Source organism: Bos javanicus, chromosome 18, assembly GCF_032452875.1.
Source record: "Bos javanicus breed banteng chromosome 18, ARS-OSU_banteng_1.0, whole genome shotgun sequence".
NCBI classification, from domain to species: Eukaryota; Metazoa; Chordata; class Mammalia; order Artiodactyla; family Bovidae; genus Bos; species Bos javanicus.
Window position 1 is genome coordinate 40,081,662 of NC_083885.1, and position 16,617 is coordinate 40,098,278.

General features: G+C 39.2%; 1 protein-coding gene across 1 annotated transcript in view; it reads left to right on the forward strand.

Moving 5' to 3' along the window:
* HYDIN (HYDIN axonemal central pair apparatus protein) overlaps positions 1-16,617 on the forward strand; it is a 465,600-nt gene that overhangs the window by 232,091 nt on the left and 216,892 nt on the right.

Here is a 16,617-nt window from a genome sequence, read left to right on the forward strand (position 1 = left end):
AGTTGGCTTAATACTCAACTTTCAGAAAACTAAGATCATGGCATCTGGTCCCATCACTTCATGGCAAATAGATGGGGAAACAGTGGAAACAGTGAGAGACTTTATTTTCTTGAGCTCCAAAATCACTGCAGATGGTGACTGCAGCCATGAAATTAAAAGACGCTTCCTCGTTGGAAGAAAAGCTATGACCAACCTGGACAGTATATTAAAAAGCAGAGACATTTCTTTGCCAACAAAGGTCTGTCTAGTCAAGGCTATGGTTTTTCCAGTAGTCATGTATGGATGTGACAGTTGGATCATAATGAAAGCTGAGCACCGAAGAATTGATGGTTTTGAACTGTGGTGTTGAAGGAGACTCTTGAGAATCCCTCAGACTGCAAGGAGAGCAAACCAGTCAACCCTAAAGGAAATCTGTCCTGAATATTCATTGGAAGGACTGATGCTGAGATGGAAGCTCCAATACTTTGGCTACCTAATGCAAAGAACTGACTCATTTGAAAAGACCCTGATGCTGGGAAAGATTGAGGACAGGAAGAGAAGGGGATGACAGAGGGTGAGATGGTTGGATGGTATCACCAACTTGTTGAACCTGAGTTTGAGCAAGCTCCGGAAGTTGGTGATGGATAGGGAAGCCTGTCTCTGGGGTCGCAAAGAGTTGGACATGACTGAGTGAACTGAAGTGAAGAATATTAGCAGTAACAGTAGTATTTGCTCAATAGTAATAGTATTAGTTGCTCAATCATATCTGACTCTTTGTGACCCCATGAACTGTAGCCCTCCAGGCTCCTCGTGTATGGCATTCTCCAGGCAAGAATGCTGGGGTGGATTGCCACATCCTTCTCCAGAGGATCTGCTTGAGCCAGGGATTGAATTCTGGTCTCCTGCATTGCAGGCAGATTCTTTACTATCTGAGCTACAAGGAAGTCCCAGAGTAAGAATATTACTTGACACAAATTCTCACAATATTATGTTTTATTCTTTTTATAGTATTTGGATAGTTAATTTTTTCCTTTTTAAGTTTTTATCAGAATAATTCATGCCAAGTGAGATGGGAAGGTAGCCTGGCAGTGGCCAGAGCCACAAAGAAGGTGTACTGGTAGGGTGGCAACCTGATGGCTTCAGGAGATTGGATACATATAGAGGAATTAAGCAAAAAAGTAAGTATATTGAGGATAACAAGAGCTAGTAATTTTCACTCAGAGAAGGGAAATAGAGATATGGGAAGGAGGAAGCCTAAGATGAGCCCTTTGTTATTGGAATGGAATGGTAGATGTCCTCTTAGTTAATACCAGCAGTAGTAGAGCAAATCAACCTCATATCGCACCTGCTGGGATGCAGTGGAAACACAGCGTCTCTTCAATGATATTAAACGCTTACTTGGGTCTAGTCACAAGGAAGCCTCAGACTGACCCAAGTTGGAGGACAAAACATGATGACATCTGGGTGCAACATGTGAGCCTGGATTGGCTCCTTTGCTACAAAGGAGATTATTGAGAGCAAAGGAATATATAGAAGTTCTTTGTACTACTAAGGAGAGTTTTATGTATTTTTAAAATGTTTCAGAATTTTAAAAAAAGCTGATATCAATAAATAAGTAAAAATACATATAGTAAGATTATAAAGCTAAATAATAGCCTTATTTCTTCAGTACTGCTTTCCAAGAAGTACTTTTAGCTGTTTCTTGCTTATATGGTTATTTGTTGATTTATCAACTTCATGTACTACTTTTGAGTCTTCAATATAAAAAATGAGGATTTAGTTCACTTTTATCTTCTCTACCCTTTCCTGGACTTAATAGATTATAATTTACATGCAGTAAAATTCACTCTTTTTTGTATATACAGTTCTGTGAACTTTGGCAGACATAAACAGTAATGTAGCCACCACCAAAAGCAAGTGTAGAATATCTCCACCACCCAGTAAAATTTCCTCATGCCCCTCTTTGCAGACAGTTCTCTCCCCCACCTTAATCCCTGGTAACCCAATTATTTTTATTATATTTATTTTATTTTATGAGGTTTACGTATGGTCTTAAATAGCCTTTACTTATATTTAAAACTATACGTTTGTGCCCATCAGCTCTACAATATCCTTGGGTGAGTTGTCTGCCCACTATAGTTCTCCCTCTTCTGTGAGTTGTTCTACTTGTGTGTTGTCATGGTTGATAACCACATTCAAGCCTTCTGTTTTGTCTACATAAATTGTATGCACTGGAGGGCCAAACTGTATTCGGGGATTACATTTTATCCTCTATTGGTTGAGTGTTCTGACCTTAAGTTGCTCAAAGAATGTCCCTAAGGTCTGAATCTTGTAGATTCTCTTTCTTGACTGGCCACCACCTTCCCACAACTATACCTCATTTTAACTCACCTCATAATTGACCTGACTCTTCCATACAGTTTTTGGTATTTTTCCCCCTGTGGTTTCTAATTCCTCATTTTTAAAATTTGTATCTAAATTTAGGGTTCATGCTCTTGTTCTCCTTGAAGATATTTCCTCAGAGCCTATCAGCTTTCTATTCTAATTTAGATCATTTACTTCCTGCATAGTTTATATCCAGTTTTTTTTTTTAATTTCCATGTGCATTCCATTATATCTTTTGACTCTCATTTTACTCAAGTAATTTCCTCAGAAGGTGTATCTAGATGGGAAACTTTGATCCTTGCATGCAAGAAAATGTCTTATTGTCCCTCCATACCCACTTGATGGGCTTTTCAGGTTGCGCTACAGATAAAGAACCTGTCTGCCAGTGCAAGAGACTTAAGAAACATGGGTTCAATCCCTGGGTCAGGAAGATCCCCTGGAGGAGGGCAGCAAACCACTCCAGCGTTCTTGCCTGGAGAATCCTATGGACAGAGGGGCTTGGCAGGCTATGGTCCATAGGGTTGCAAAGAGTCGGACACGACTATAGCGGCTTAGCATGCACGCATGCACCCACTTGGTAGTTCAGCTGACTATAGAATTCTAGGTTCCAAATAATTTCTCCTCAGAACTTTGAAGACCTTGTGCCAAATTTATTGTAAAACTTCAGAAGCTTGAAGTCACTCAATTCTCATTCTTTTATAGGTGGTTTGGTATTTCTCTCTCATATTTTCTAGGGTTTTCTTTTTGTATTTGGGATCTGAAATGTTGTGAAGGTATGTCCAAGAGTGAGTTTTTCTAGTTCATTCTCCTCAGCTTTCTATGGGCCAAGTATGACTACTCGTATGTTACTTCAGCTCTGGGAATTTTTTTTTTTTTAACATACTTTCCTCCATCTTTTTCATTTTATTCTTTTGGAAATTTCAATGTTCCAAAGTTAAACATACAGAATTTATCATCTTTTGTCAAAAGAACAAGATTTCAATCCTCAAACATGAATAGTAAATGGTATTAAACACAATTTAAAGCTATTAAATAAGGATGCCTAGAGAAATACATTTCTGACATTTAGTAGTCAGAAAAATCCAGGTAGCTTGTATCTTGCATTCATAGGACTCCTTCCAGTGTTTTGTGGTCTGTGATTGTCTATTTGTATATAAGAATAAGAAAATGGGCTTAATTTTCAGAATAGCTTGTGCTACTTACCTCTTTGTTGGTCTCCCAGGAATATGGCTGTGGTGGTTATTTTAAACTTGGAGGGAGAGTAACAAGAGTGCACAATCATTAGTATCCCCAAGTGCAGAAACCCCACTAATCCTTTACAACCAGCATGTTTCCAGTCCTTATCTATATAGTCACTCTTCTCTTCGTGTACAGGGGTCAGGCAGCTTAGAATGGGCTGCCCAACCCAAGACTGGGCCATTTTCCACCTACCCTAGGTGTGTGTCCCTTCCTGATGATACTCCCCTCACCTCCCCTGGATGTAGCCATCACCTTGACTTTTAAGATAGTCATTTTCTTATTTTCGTGTATTACCACCTGTGTATTCATTCCTAAGCAAAACAGTATGGTTTTACCTGTTTTAAAAAATTTTGTGTCTTATGCTGTTAGTACTTGAAAGATAAAGCCACTCAGTAAATACTGATTAAATGAATGAGCGGATAAGTGAAAAAAAGTGAATGAATGAGTGAATGAATCCTAGTTTGATCCGGTCTCTCCCTTGTGCATGGACGCAGGATTCTCAAGATGGCAGTCGGATGAATGTAGAACGCACTACAGATTTCTGGACTGACCCGTTTCCACGCTTCAGATCAGCATCATCGACCCCAGACTTCTTAGTGGGTCTGGAGGAAATGTTGGTACATCAGTGTTCAGACATAGGCTGGAAATGGTCCAGTGGCCCCCACATCACAGGTGCTGGGATCTCCCTCCCATCAATGGCTCCCCTGGGATGTCGTCGTGCTTGGCCTTATTCCAGGGGGCTGGCTGCTCTCCAGGAGGTTCCCAAACATTACATAACTAATTGTATTTATCTATTGTTTTCTTTGCAATTCTGAATTCTGCCACAGAATTCACATCCTGGTTCAAGTGAATGGTGTAATTTTCCATCTGCATGACATTCTTTTTTATTTTGTTAGTGATTTATTTAAAGATATGATTGCCAGGAAAGGGTTTTGTTTGCATAGTAATTCCATATTATCTTCTCTGTAAATTCCATGCAATTCTGTGTGTCTTTTCAAGGGCTGGTGCTGATTCCTTACTATTATCTTCAAAGGGTTGGTGAAACCTCCTGATTTGAGGTCACTAAGAAATACTTCTTAGGCAAATAGAAAAGCTCCTTCCCTTGCTTTAATTTTGTTTTCATATATGGTTTGAGCACATAAAAGGAGAAACATACAGATATGGTTTTCCTCATACTTTTTTGCAAAAATGACAGCATACTTTACACAGTAGTTCTAACACTACTTTTTAAATGCTTCTTAGAGACTATTCCGTAACACTAAGTTTAAAAGGGTCATTCTTTTTCATGGTTGTATAGGAATTCTTTGTATTTATATACCAAATTTTACTTTTAACCTTTTGTCACTGAGAAATAGAACACAGATTTAGAAACGTACATATTGTGTGCTGTGGTAGGCAAACTGATGGCCTCCCCAAGGCGTCCATGTCCCCAGTATCTGTGGGTGTTTTACTTTGCATGGCAAAGGGGAATTAAGGTAGAAAATGGAGTTTAGGTTACTAATGAGCTAACCTTAAGGTATGGAAAATGTCCTGAGTGACTCAATCAATAATAATCACAAGGGTCCTTACATGTTCAAGAGGAAGGCCGAAATATCAGGCTCAGTGTCAGAATGCTGCCTTGTATGAAAGATTATACCAGCCGTTTCTGGCTTTGAAGCTAAAAAGGCCAAAGAATTCAAGCAGCCTCTAGGAAATAGGTAAGGCAAGAAGAGGTGTTTTCTCCTAGACCCTCTAGAGAGGAACACAGCCCTGCCAACACCTTGATCTTAAGCCAGTGAGACCCATTTTGGATTTGGACCTACCGAACTTTTAGGAGAAATAGTTTATGTGTTAAGCCACTAAGTTTGTGGTAGTTTGTTGTAGCAGCATTAGAGAACTAATACACGTGCAAGAAGAGTCCATTTCCTTCTCCAATGCATGAAAGTGAAAAGTGAAAGTGAAGTCCCTCAGTCGTGTTGGACTCTTAGCGACCCCATGGACTGCAGCCCACCAGGCTCCTCCGTCCATGGGATTGTCCAGGCACGAGTACTGGAGTGGGGTGCCATTGCCTTCTCCGAATTACGGAGCATACATTATGTAATTGCCACCAAGATCAATAATAGAATCAAACCTTCATTAGGCTCCTGTGTATTCCTTCCCTGTCACACTCCCTTCACTCCAACTTCCCCCTAGGTAATCATCATTTTCTCCTTCACGATCATTATCTCCTTGCTTTCACTTATAGTTTATATTCCTATGTTCAGTTCAGTTCAGTCGTTCAGTCATGTCCGACTCTTTGCGACCCCATGAATCACAGCACGCCAGGCCTCCCTGTCCATCACCAACTCCCGGAGTTCACTCAGACTCACGTCCATCGAGTCAGTGATGCCATCCAGCCATCTCATCCTCTGTCGTCCCTTTCTCCTCCTGCCCCCAATACCTCCCAGCATCAGAATGTTTTCCAATGAGTCAACTCTTTGCATGAGGTGGCCAAAGTACTGGAGTTTCAGCTTTAGCATCATTCCTTCCAAAGAAATCCCAGGGCTGATCTCCTTCAGAATGGACTGGTTGCATCTCCTTGCAGTCCAAGGGACTCTCAAGAGTCTTCTCCAACACCACAGTTCAAAAGCATCAATTCTTTGACACTCAGCTTTCTTCACAGTCCAACTCTCACATACATACATGACCACAGGAAAAACCATAGCCTTGACTAGACGGACCTTTGTTGGCAAAGTAATTCAAAGTAGCTTTTGAATATGCTATCTAGGTTGGTCATAACTTTCCTTCCAAGGAGTAAGTGTCTTTTAATTTCATGGCTGCAGTCACCATCTGCAGTGATTTTGGAGCCCCAAAAATAAAGTCTGACACCGTTTCCACTGTTTCCCCATCTATTTCCCATGAAGCGATGGGACCAGATGCCATGATCTTCATTTTCTGAATGTTGTGTAGCTAAATATTACAATTTAGTATGCCTGCTTTTGGGATGTACATGATTGGAATCAATCTACATGTCTCATCCACGTTGCTGCTTATAGCTCTAGTTGCGTTTCATCTTCATTGTTGTGAAGTATTCCATTATGTGAATATATGTTCAGAGACAGGAAGTGGCAGGGAAGGCCAATGTCACTGGTCTTGAGGGAGGCCTCTTGGAATGCGTGAAATTTAACCCCCATCTCCAACTGCAACTTTTTCTTCATTTGAAAGCTTCTATAACTGGGCACCATGAGTACAAAGATGCACAAAAGCATAGCTTCTGCCCTCAGAAAGATAGAATGGAGTGGGGGGAACCGACGCAGAAATTAACAGTTATATAATGCCATAGAGTCAATGAATGAAAATTATTGAAAAGAATAGCTCTGTCTTGGAGTTTGCATGGAAGGTCCCAGAGAAAGTGACCCTTGAAATATTTGTTAGTCAAGTGGAAAAAAAGGAGGGCCTCGGCATGACAGGAAGGGAAACACTTGTGAAAACAGGGAAACACTATGTAAAAATATGATGAGCATGAAATGACAAAGAATTGTAAGTTCTTACGGTGTGAATCAGACAGAAACCGAGGTTGGGAGGGGACAGGCGAGGGCAGGAAATGAAGCTGTAGGCTAGTGTATAGTAGGTGGGAACCAGTGCTCAGAGGCCTGCCCTTGACTGGCCGACTAAGAAGCTCAGACTTCATCCTCAGGGAGCAGGGAATCCCTGAAGGGCTCTAAGTGGGGAATGACCAGCTTAGACCTGAATGTGGCAAATATAACATCATTAAAACCTTTTCAGTTAATCTGATACTGAATTTTTTTTCATTTAAAATTTTCAGATTTTCTTAGAAGTGGTTAAACCTGTATATTAGATATTTATAAAAACTTGCTGGTGGTTTGATCTAGGTCTCAAAGCTGATCTTTCATCCATCTTGACTTTCCTGTGGAATGTGAAAATACCTGATTTAAAGATTCAGTTCAGTTCAGTCGCTCAGTCATGTCCGACTCTTTGTGACCCCATGAATCGCAGCACGCCAGCCCTCCCTGTCCATCACCATCTTCCAGAGTTCACTCAGACTCGCGTCCATCGAGTCGGTGATGCCATCAAGCCATCTCATCCTCTGTCGTCCCCTTCTCCTCCTGCCCCCAATCCCTCCCAGCATCAGAGTCATTTCCAATGAGTCAACTCTTCGCATGAGGTGGCCAAAGATTACCCTTAAAAAAAAAAAAAAAAAAAAAACCTCAAAGGGAAACCACACATATTTGGTTTGAATACACCATATGAGAACTTCAAAGGAAGTAACACTTCCTGATTTAAACTGTGAAATATATTGCTAGAGAACATGGTTAATGGGTGCTTCAGAGTCCAATTCCGAAAAGCAGCATGGTGGAAGTGACTCCAGATGTACCCACTTCCTTGAAAGGCCCAATTAAGGTGAAACCTCATTGTCCGTTTTCACTCCGTGCATCCCAAGAGAAGCATCTGAGTTTTTAGCACAATTTGGGACTTTTGAGGTTTATCCTAATTAAACTAAAGAATGGAGGTTTAGGAAAGAGAAAGTTAAATTACTGAAGTCATTAACGTTTGGGGGTTTTCAGAGTTTTGGTGGCTCAGTGATAAAGAATCCTCCCGCCAATGCAGGAAACATGGGTTCGAACCCTGTGACAGGAAGATCCCCTGGAGAAGGAAATGGCAACTCACTCCAGTTTTCTTTCCTGGAAAATCCCACGGACAGAGGAGCTGGTGGGCTATAGTGCAGGGGGGCGTGAAAGAGTCGGACATGACTGAGTGGCTAACACTCTCACTTTGGCTTTCATGTGAGTGATATGCTATATAGTTGTAAGTTGGCTTTCTCAAAACTCATCGGATTGCACCCTGATGATAATATAAGGTGCGTTATTCCTATGAATGTGAAATTATTTTCTTAATCAGCTACTTTAAATTACATTCTCAGCTATCAAATATTTCAAACATAAAGAAAAATACAGAGAATAATATACCAGTATCATCTTTTATACTTACCCAAATTTAAGAAAGCTTGAACAAATAGAAATGCTCATGATTTTGGTCAGGAAAATCAACATTATAAATAAATCAGTTCTCCCTGTAAATGCAATGTGATCCCAGTGATAATATCAGTAAGGTGTTTTATTTTGTTTTAATTAGGTTCATTCTAAAACTCCTTTAGGGAAGAAATAAATTCCTCATTGCCTAGAAAATTCTACAGGAATAATGTGGGAGGACTAGCTACACTATACATTGAAGCTTATTTAAAACCTATAGTAAATACAATTGTATGGTTCATAAACATGAAGAGAAGGTAACCATCAAATCAATGTTTATTTTTATTTTCATCCTTATTAATCATCATCAGTAATAGCAGCATGTCCCAATCCCCTAAAATCCTATCCTCCCCCAAATCCATATGTCCCAGTGTCCTATGTGAGCAAAATAAAAACCCTCATTTGCTTAAGTCACTTTGCTCTTTTTATGATGCATAACAGACTACCCTCAATTTAGTGGTTTAAAACAACTAGCAATCACTTATTTTGCTCATAGATCTGTGATTTGGGATTCAACAAGGGCAGCACTATTTGCTCCACATGAGGACAACTCGGCAAGCTTGAAAGTAGAGGCTGATAGCATTTTTTAGCTCATCCATATCTGGCACTTGATCCTAGCTGTTGGCAGGGCCCTCACCAGGTTCTGTTTGCTGCAAGCCCTGTTGTGGCCTCTCCATGTGGCTGCTTGCTTCCTTGTGGTGTGAACAGTGGACTCAGTTGTTGAGATGAGAAATCTCCTGCAGTCTAATTGTCATTTCTTTCGGTTATCTGTCTTTTTTTATTAGATTAATATTAAGAATTACTTTATGCTTTGGTGTTCTACAATTTCACCTAAATGGGTTAACCTTTATTTATCCTACTTCAAATTTGGTATGCTTCTTTAATATAAGTACCTTTCATCAATTCTGGAAAATTCTCAGCAGTTATCTCTTCAGTGTTTTCATCTCATTATCTCAGTTTTCTCCTTCTGGAAATTCTTTTGTATATATGTCTTTCCCATGGAATTAAAAAAATCTTTTCACTTCTCCTTTATATTTTTTTTTCTTTTTGCCCCCTGCAATGAAAGCACAGAGTTTTAACCACTGGATCATCAGGGAAGTCCCTCCTTTACATTTTTTCCTTGTGTGATACATTCTGGGTTTTCTCTAAGATTTTTCTTCCAGTTGACTCTTCAGCTATTTCTACTCCATTTATTTAGTTTTTATTTCATCAGTTTGGCTTTTCAGTTTTAGAAGTTCTATTTGGTTTTAATACTTTGATTTATCTGCTTCACATGGTTTCTATTTCTTCATCTACATCTTTAAAGATTTTGAGAATGCTGCATGTTAGACTTTTCTATTATCTCAAACTTTTGGAATACTAATTTACATGTTTGTGGTAACCACTGCTTTTCCCCATATTGAATTGATTCTTCAGATGACTTGAAACATAGGTGTTGTTAGCTCATCTTTAGCATGTGCTGTGGAATGAATGTTTGTGTCCCTACCCCCTCACTCCCAAATTCATATTTTGAAATATAATGCTCAATGTGATGGTAACTGGAGGGTAGTACCTTTGGATGTGATTAGGACATGAGGGCAGACTCTTCATGAATGTGGTTAGTGCTGTTTATAAAAGAGACCCCAGAAAGCTCCCTTGCCCCTTCTTCCATGTGAGTGAGAAGATAGCATCTGTGAACCAGGAAGCAAGCTCTCACCATATGCTGAATCTGCCAGTACCTTGATCTTGGACTTCCCAGCCTCCAGAACTGTGAGAAATAAATGTTTATTGTTTAATCCTCACAGTATTTTATTATAGCAACCTAAATGAACTTAGCACAGCATAAGTACTAGATCATGAATAGTCCTTCAAAACAATTTTTTATTTCTTCAAGACCTTGCAGCTTTTATTTTCTCAGCTTCTAATTCTTTCACTTATGTTGCTGTTTGGTTGCCCAGTTGTGTCCAACTCTGCAACCCCATGGCACACCAGGCCTCCCTGTCCCTCTCCATCTCCCGAAGTTTGCCCAAGTCCATGTCCATTGCATTGGTGATGCCATCCAGCCATCTCATCCTCTGATGCTCTCTTCTCCTTCTGCACTCAATCTTTCACCTATCAGTTCAGTTCAGTTGGTCAGTCATGTCCAACTCTTTGCGACCCCATGAACTGCAGCACACCAGGCTTCCCTGTCCATCACCAACTCCCGGGGTTATTCAAACTCATGTCCATCGAGTTGGTGATGCCATCCAATCATCTCATCCTCTGTCATCCCCTTCTCCTCCCGCCTTCAATCTTTCCCAGCATCAGGGTCTTTTCAAATGAGTCAGTTCTTTGTATCTGGTGGCCGAAGTATTAGAATTTCAGCTTCAGCATCAGTCCTTTCATCTATAATAAAGTGTAGATTTGGATCCTGTACCTATACATGGGACTTTGAGTTCTAGCAGGGGTGTCTTTCCCTTATTTAGACTGCAGGGTAGAGGACAGGCTTCATCACTGCCTCCCTAGCCCTATAGGTAGAATTTTTCTAGTTGCCTTTTTGGAAAGAGGCATCCTTTCCAAGGTCCTGGACTTATGCAAGGATCTAAGTTTAGTTCCTCATTCCCAGATGGGAGCATAGCCATATGCCCTGTTTCTGTGAGGGTACTTAAACTGAAGCCATTACATCATAAGATTGTATATACTTTACAAATCTCTGAGTTCTTTTTTTAATTTCTGAAAGTGAAAATGAAAATTGATCACTAAGTCATGTCCAACTCTTTGATGACCCCATAAACTAGCCTGCCAGGCTCCTCTGTCTGTGGAATTTCCCAGGCAAGAATACCGGAGTGGGTTACCATTTCCTTTTCCAGGGGATCTTCCTAACCCAGGGATCAAACCCAGGTCTCCTGCTTGGCACATGAATTTTTTATTTCTAGCACCTGATAAATTCTTCTTTCTTTTTTTTAAGACTTGGATAAGTATTAAAGCTACATGTCTGTCACACTTTTAATAAGTTCTTTTTGTATTTAAAGTGAAAGGATGTGCTGAGTCAGCTTACTCTGCCCTGTTGTCAGAAGTTAATGTAGTTAACCGTGTTTATATATTTCTTGAGGTAGCGTTCTTAGAAAATCTTCATTGAGTCACTCTGGCTGCTCATTAAAAATATGGGTTCTTGGGTTTCATCTATGTTTATTGCAACGAAATCTGGAGATGGTGCTAGAGAGCATCTGTTTTATTGTGGATTAAAAAATAAGTGTGTAGCAAAGTTGCAGGGAATGATTTATATAGAGAGAAATCAATTGTGTTTCTAGACAGAGAACAATGGGAAATTGAATTTTTAAAAAGGCAATATTACTTACAAAAGCATTAATAAATACAAATTACTTAAAGATAAACTTGACAAAAGATGTGGAAAGCTATAAAACATTGCTGAGAGAAATTAAAGACAAAACTGAATGAAGAACTGTACCTTGTTAATATAGGTAAATTAAATATTAAGATGTCATTTTTCTCCAAAATTCATTTATAGATTCAATACAATTCAAATTAAGATCCAAGTTGCTTTTTTTTTTTTGATAGAAATTGACAAACTTATTCTCAAATTCATATGGAAATGCAAAGAATTTAGAATTGTACCAAAACAACTTTGGGATAGAAGAATAAAATTGAAAGGCTAAGCTATGATAATCAGGATAGACACTTCCTAGGTGGCTCAGTGGTAGAGAATCCACCTGCCAATGCAGGATGCACAGTAGATGCAAGTTTGATCCCTGGGTTGGGAAGATTCTCTGAAGGAGGAATGGCAACCAGTATTCTTGTCTTTCAAATTCCATGGACTGACCCTCGTGGGTTACAGTCCATGGGGTCGCAAAGAGTTGGACATGCCTAAGTGACTGAGCATATACACAGTCAAGATAATCCAGGATAATATCCCCATCTCAAAATTCCTAATCACATCTTTTGTCATGTACGATAGTATTCACCCTTTTGTGGTATGAGGTAATATTTATAGGTTCCAGGAATTAGGACGTGGTTATCTTCGGGGCCATTATTTGGCTACCACAGATCCTATGTTGCTGCCCAGTTGTTTTAGCTCTTTATACTGTGTAGTCCATCTTTCCTACTGATTCTAGCACCTGCTGTGTCATAAGTCAAATTTACATATATGTGTGCATTTATTCTGAGTTTTGTATTCTGTCTCCTCAGTTATTTTGCACTTTTTGCCCAATACCACACTGTTAATTACAATGTATTTATAATAGATTTTAGTATATGAAAGGGCAAGTCCTCATATACTAAAATGTCCCCTCACTTTGTGTTTCTTTAGAAATGTCTTGGTTAATACTGGCCCTTTAATTTTTACACTTAAATTTTATAAAGAACCATCAAATTATACCTACTGGCATTTTGTTTAGTAGCACATTAAAATTATAGACTTAGATCAGTTGGAGAAAACTTGACAATTTTATAACATTGAGTCTTCTCTTCAAAACATAACCTAGTTCTCCATTTATTTAGATCTTTCTTAATATCTTTCAGTAAAGTTTAACAATTTGTTCCTTGAAGGTCTTAAGTATATTTTATTAGATTTATTCCTAGGTACTCTATATATATTTTTTTTCTTTCTCTACTCACAGATTTATTATAAAAGGTTTCCTTCTTATGTAAAGACCTGGAAATTCATACAGTGGTCCTCTGTTGATTTGGAAATAAGGACAGCTTTACCCTATAGACTGTTCATCAGATAATATATGTTTTAACAGAAAGGAAGTACATTACTTTTCTTAGTGGAATTATTTTTCCTGTTTGAGAGGGTTTTTTTCCCCTTTTTTTCAGACTCTGAATTTTTCTAAATCTACACTGAACCAATCACGTTTGGGTACATTTCTTCTTGAGGTCCATTCTCTGATGAGAAAGTTCAGTTCCAACTGGAGAAAGTTACCTGAGTCCAAGCCTTTTCAGTCAAACATTATACCTATTGCCTAGAAAAACAAATCAAATACCCAAGAACCCATCTTGGGTCAGAGGAAAAAAGTTATTTATCCTTTTACAAAAAACAGAGCTGTAAGCCTGTGAAACACCATAAACTCAGACAGAGCTGCATAAAGCATTTTCACTTCTTTTTCCTAGGGGAAAGAAGTAATACGGAAACTTTCCTCCTTTTTTCCTCCACTCCTCTATGTCCATAGCTGAGGCAGTTCATACTGTAGGGTCCATCATATCCTCTGAACAGAAAATCCACTTATGCCATTTTTCTTCCAGCCTTAGCAGCATGTAAAACCGAGTCTCAAGCGCTATGTAAGACTCCACAAAAAAGAATGACGCACTTTGTAATACAGTAGGTCTCTCATGCTACAGAAGTGAAGAGGGTTCCATCACTGGAGTCAAAACTGTTGTTTCCTTTTACCAGTCTTTCACTAAACCCAAGCATGCATTCATAAGGTTAGCATCTGCACAATGTGGTCATTCCTTAGATGAATGAAAAAACATTTAAAAATATCAAATACCCAAAGATTTCTGAGAATGAAGTCAACCACAGCTTCCTTCTCCAGGAGAAAAATTCCTCTTATCATCCCAAACTGTGGGCTTACATATGTAAAAATAGCTATTTATAGGTTTGTGATGGTTTATTCACATATGGAAGTAACCTTGTGATATCTTGTCTTTTTACTTCTTTATCACATCAAGAGTTTTATTGCAAAATGGGACCTTTGTTCTTATCTAGTAAATCCATGTCAAAGGATAAGCCAGGATTTAGATACATATGTAAGCCATCTCTTTAAGCATCTCTTTCACTTCACATTAGAACATATATCTGGAATTTACTGTTGCAAGTCTCAACTGTGCTTATCATGATAGTGATTAAAACTGGAAGACAAAAAAACCCCAAAACCCTGATGTCATACCGATACCTGCTATTTATATTCAGTCTTCTTGTTTGGAACAAAAGGTAAAGAATTCACAAATATCACCATCAAAGCATCTGTTTCAAACCAGATATCAGCTTCAGCTTTTGAAATATCTTTCTGATTGAGCAAAGAGCAGCTGAAGATATATGTCAGTCGCTTCTCTTCCAGGAGAATCTGGCGGAATGACTCTACCCCGGGGCTTCTCTGTGCTGAATTTGAGTGGGCAGCAAAAAGAAGAGCAGCCTTTCCAGTCCAAGTCATGGAGGCAAAGTATAGAGAAGAGACATCCACATTTCAACAGGGAAGGTGACCAGATAAGAGAAGTAGGACTACCCCACTCCAGGAGACAATGCAGAAATACTTGCCAAATCCCGAGTTCAGCATTTTGTTTTCTTTTTGAGATAAATATAAAAGCACCTAAATGGCAAGGAAACTGTTCTTCCTCGCACGGGCCGGCAGAAGCACTCCAGCACCCAGGGGCCGGCCTGCCCCCTGGCCCAAAGGCCAGATAGCCTCAACGAGCCTCACTCCGCCATCTTCGCTCCTTCTCAAGTCCCCCAACTCTCGGTACTTTATTTTTTTGTTGCTATTTTAAGCAATATCTTGAAAGTTAATTTTTGACTGTTGCCCTCTGTAGAAATGCAGTTGATTTTTGTATATTAATTTGGTAACCATTAATCTTACTGTGTCTTATTAATTTTAAAAAATGTTTATAGATTCTTTAGGATTTTTCAGGTAAGATCATCCTAAAATGTTAGTAATGATGATTTGTTCTTTCTGTTTATACATTTCCCCCCTTTTTCTTGTCTCATTGCATAAGAATGGAGCTCAAGTATCATATTGAACATCTAGTATATCTTAGATGGCAGGTTTTTGAAAGCCCATGGTTACATTTTCTGGTGTTTGATACAATGTAGTCTAGTACATTCACAGATTTTAGGGCTAGGAAAGAGATTTTATAGCACATCTCCCTGCTTCTTACCTGTGAAACCAGGACACTATAATCATAAATGAGAAGCTTCCCTATTTTAAAAATATTGTAATATTTTGATCTTCTGTTAAGGAATCTGTCCTTAGAGCTTTCTAGTTCCTGCAGGCTTGTCCACCTTGCTGCCTTTTGCCAAAACAAGAAAAATCCCTGCTTTGAAAATCTTGTGGAAATGTAGCATTTGTAATGTAACACTAAAATTTAAATTATCTCTTGCAAATGCAAGTCTGGGTATTACTTTACTCCTGTTCTGCTCTGGGTTAGGGAAATGGCTAGCTACAAATAAGACAGTCACCTTTGAAGTAATTAATAATTCCCAAAGAAACATTGGCTCACTGCTTTCTTATAACACCTCTCCTCTTTTTTTTTTTTTTAAAGGAAGGCAGTCAAGGTAACAGATTGGGAAAGCTTTAAGCCTGACAATAATGAATAGGCTTGCAGTTTATTCCACAATACATTTGAAGTTCTCTTTCTTTGCCATTCTGAAAGTTGGATCTCTGTCAAAATACTTTTCTCTTGACCAGGGAGTCTGAATCACTGCCTTCACAACAGGTTTGAAGATTAAGTCTAAAATACTGAAGTGGGGTAATAAGGTTTGGGCTCTCTGAAAGTTTTACTGATGTTCTTGAGTGTTGTCAAGCTGGCACCTGATCTGTACTTCCAGGGATCACATGGATTGGGGGAACCCTTTGAATAAATCAACTATCCCAAATGTTACTAAGAGTGCTCTTGTTTCTTGTAATCAAAGCAGTCCTTGCCTAATGACCACTGTGTTGCCAAGCACTAGAGGGGACAGAGACGAATGTGTGTGGGCATGTGTGTATGCTCAGTTGTGTCTGACTCCTTTCGACCCCATGGACTGTAGCCCTCCAGGCTCTTCTGTCCATGGCATTTCCCAGGCAATAATACTGGGGTGGGTTCCATTTCCTTCTCTAGGGGATCTTCCTGACCCAGGGACGGAACCCGTGTCTCCTATGGCTCCTGCAATGGCAGCTGGATTCTTTACCACTGTGCCACCTGGGAAGCTCAGAGACAAATATCCTTGTTTTTAAAAGGATAGTCATGGAGAGAAGGTACTAAAGACACAGAACCTAAATAGCAATAGAAGACAATGAAACATAAAATATCACAAGGAGTTATAATGATGATA